This window comes from Labrus mixtus, unplaced genomic scaffold (assembly GCF_963584025.1).
Source record: "Labrus mixtus unplaced genomic scaffold, fLabMix1.1 SCAFFOLD_44, whole genome shotgun sequence".
Taxonomy (NCBI): domain Eukaryota; kingdom Metazoa; phylum Chordata; class Actinopteri; order Labriformes; family Labridae; genus Labrus; species Labrus mixtus.
Window position 1 is genome coordinate 148,705 of NW_026870130.1, and position 4,197 is coordinate 152,901.

Genomic DNA, 4,197 nt, shown 5'->3' on the forward strand with positions numbered 1-4,197 from the left:
GAACTACAAGATCACAAGAGAACTACAAGATCACAGGAGAACTACAAGATCACAAGAGAACTACAAGATCACATGAGAACTACAAGATCACAGGAGAACTACAAGATAACAGGAGAACTACAAGATCACAGGAGAACTACAAGATAACAGGAGAACTACAAGATCACAGGAGAACTACAAGATCACAAGAGAACTACAATAAGGAGAACTACAAGATCACAAGAGAACTACAATAAGGAGAACTACAAGATCACAGAGAACTACAAGATCACAAGAGAACTACAAGATCACAAGAGAACTACAATAAGGAGAACTACAAGATCACAAGAGAACTACAAGATCACAGGAGAACTACAAGATCACATGAGAACTACAAGATCACAAGAGAACTACAAGATCACATGAGAACTACAAGATCACAAGAGAACTACAAGATCACAAGAAGATCACAAGAGAACTACAAGATCACAAGAAGATCACAAGAGAACTACAAGATCACATGAGAACTACAAGATCACAAGAGAACTACAAGATCACAGGAGAACTACAAGATCACAAGAGAACTACAATAAGGAGAACTACAAGATCACAAGAGAACTACAATAAGGAGAACTACAAGATCACAGAGAACTACAAGATCACAGGAGAACTACAAGATCACAGGAGAACTACAAGATCACATGAGAACTACAAGATCACAGGAGAACTACAAGATAACAGGAGAACTACAAGATCACAGGAGAACTACAAGATAACAGGAGAACTACAAGATCACAGGAGAACTACAAGATCACAAGAGAACTACAATAAGGAGAACTACAAGATCACAAGAGAACTACAATAAGGAGAACTACAAGATCACAGAGAACTACAAGATCACAAGAGAACTACAAGATCACAAGAGAACTACAATAATGAGAACTACAAGATCACATGAGAACTACAAGATCACAAGAGAACTACAATAAGGAGAACTGAAAGATCACATAAGAACTACAAGATCACAGGAGAACTACAAGATCACAAGAGAACTACAAGATCACATGAGAACTACAAGATCACAGGAGAACTACAAGATAACAGCAGAACTACAAGATCACAAGAGAACTACAAGATCACAGGAGAACTACAATATCACAGAGAACTACAAGATCACAAGAGAACTACAAGATCACAGGAGAACTACAAGATCACATGAGAACTACAAGATCACAAGAGAACTACAAGATCACATGAGAACTACAAGATCACATGAGAACTACAAGATCACAAGAGAACTACAATAAGGAGAACTGCAAGATCACATAAGAACTACAAGATCACAGGAGAACTACAAGATCACAAGAGAACTACAAGATCACATGAGAACTATAAGATCACAAGAGAACGACAATAAGGAGAACTACAAGATCACAGGAGAACTACAAGATACAGGAGAACTACAAGATCACAGGAGAACTACAAGATCACAAGAGAACTACAATAAGGAGAACTACAAGATCACAAGAGAACTAAAAGATCACAAGAAGATCACAAGAGAACTACAAGATCACATGAGAACTACAAGATCACAAGAGAACTACAAGATCACAAGAAGATCACAAGAGAACTACAAGATCAAATGAGAACTACAAGATCACAAGAAAACTACAAGATCTCATGAGAACTACAAGATCACAAGAAAACTACAAGATCACATGAGAACTACAAGATCATAAGACAACTACAAGATCACATGAGAACTACAAGATCACAAGCGAACTACAAGATCACATGAGAACTACAAGATCACAGGAGAACTACAAGATCACAGGAGAACTACAAGATCACATGAGAACTACAAGATCACAAGAGAACTACAAGATCACAAGAAGATCACAAGAGAACTACAAGATCACATGAGAACTACAAGATCACAAGAGAACTACAAGATCACAAGAAGATCACAAGAGAACTACAAGATCACATGAGAACTACAAGATCACATGAGAACTACAAGATCACAGAGAACTACAAGATGACATGAGAACTACAAGATCACAGGAGAACTACAAGATCACAGGAGAACTACAAGATCACAGGAGAACTACAAGATAACAGGAGAACTACAAGATCACAGGAGAACTACAAGATCACAAGAGAACTACAATAAGGAGAACTACAAGATCACAAGAGAACTACAAGATCACATGAGAAATACAAGATCACAGGAGAACTACAAGATAACAGGAGAACTACAAGATCACAGGAGAACTACAAGATAACAGGAGAACTACAAGATCACAGGAGAACTACAAGATCACAAGAGAACTACAATAAGGAGAACTACAAGATCACAAGAGAACTACAATAAGGAGAACTACAAGATCACAGAGAACTACAAGATCACAAGAGAACTACAAGATCACAAGAGAACTACAATAAGGAGAACTACAAGATCACATGAGAACTACAAGATCACAGGAGAACTACAAGATCACAAGAGAACTACAAGATCACATGAGAACTACAAGATCACAGGAGAACTACAAGATAACAGGAGAACTACAAGATCACAAGAGAACTACAATAAGGAGAACTACAAGATCACAGAGAACTACAAGATCACAAGAGAACTACAAGATCACAAGAGAAATACAATAAGGAGAACTACAAGATCACAACAGAACTACAAGATTCCAGGAGAACTACAAGATCACATGAGAACTACAAGATCACAAGAGAACTACAAGATCACAAGAAGATCACAAGAGAACTACAAGATCACATGAGAACTACAAGATCACATGAGAACTACAAGATCACAGAGAACTACAAGATCACAGGAGAACTACAAGATCACAAGAGAACTACAAGATCACAAGAGAACTACAAGATCAAAGGAGAACTACAAGATAACAGGAGAACTACAAGATCACAAGAGAACTACAATAAGGAGAACTACAAGATCACAAGAGAACTACAATAAGGAGAACTACAAGATCACAGAGAACTACAAGATCACAAGAGAACTACAAGATCACAAGAGAACTACAATAAGGAGAACTACAAGATCACATGAGAACTACAAGATCACAGGAGAACTACAAGATCACAAGAGAACTACAAGATCACATGAGAACTACAAGATCACAGGAGAACTACAAGATAACAGGAGAACTACAAGATCACAGGAGAACTACAAGATAACAGGAGAACTACAAGATCACAGGAGAACTACAAGATCACAAGAGAACTACAAGATCACAAGAGAACTACAAGATCACAAGAAGATCACAAGAGAACTACAAGATCACATGAGAACTACAAGATCACAAGAGAACTACAAGATCACAAGAAGATCACAAGAGAACTACAAGATCACATGAGAACTACAAGATCACATGAGAACTACAAGATCACATGAGAACTACAAGATCACAGAGAACTACAAGATCACAGGAGAACTAAAAGATAAACAAGAAAACTACAAGATCAAAGGAGAACTACAAGATAACAGGAGAACTACAAGATCACAAGAGAACTACAATAAGGAGAACTACAAGATCACAAGAGAACTACCATAAGGATAACTACAAGATCACAGAGAACTACAAGATCACAAGAGAACTACAAGATCACAAGAGAACTACAATAAGGAGAACTACAAGATCACATGAGAACTACAAGATCACATGAGAACTACAAGATCACAAGAGAACTACAAGATCACATGAGAACTACAAGATCACAGGAGAACTACAAGATCACAAGAGAACTACAAGATCACATGAGAACTACAAGATCACAGGAGAACTACAAGATAACAGGAGAACTACAAGATCACAGGAGAACTACAAGATAACAGGAGAACTACAAGATCACAGGAGAACTACAAGATCACAAGAGAACTACAATAAGGAGAACTACAAGATCACAAGAGAACTACAATAAGGAGAACTACAAGATCACAGAGAACTACAAGATCACAAGAGAACTACAAGATCACAAGAGAACTACAATAAGGAGAACTACAAGATCACATGAGAACTACAAGATCACAGGAGAACTACAAGATCACAAGAGAACTACAAGATCACATGAGAACTACAAGATCACAGCAGAACTACAAGATCACAAGAGAACTACAAGATCACATGAGAACTACAAGATCACAGGAGAACTACAAGATAACAGGAGAACTACAAGATCACAGGA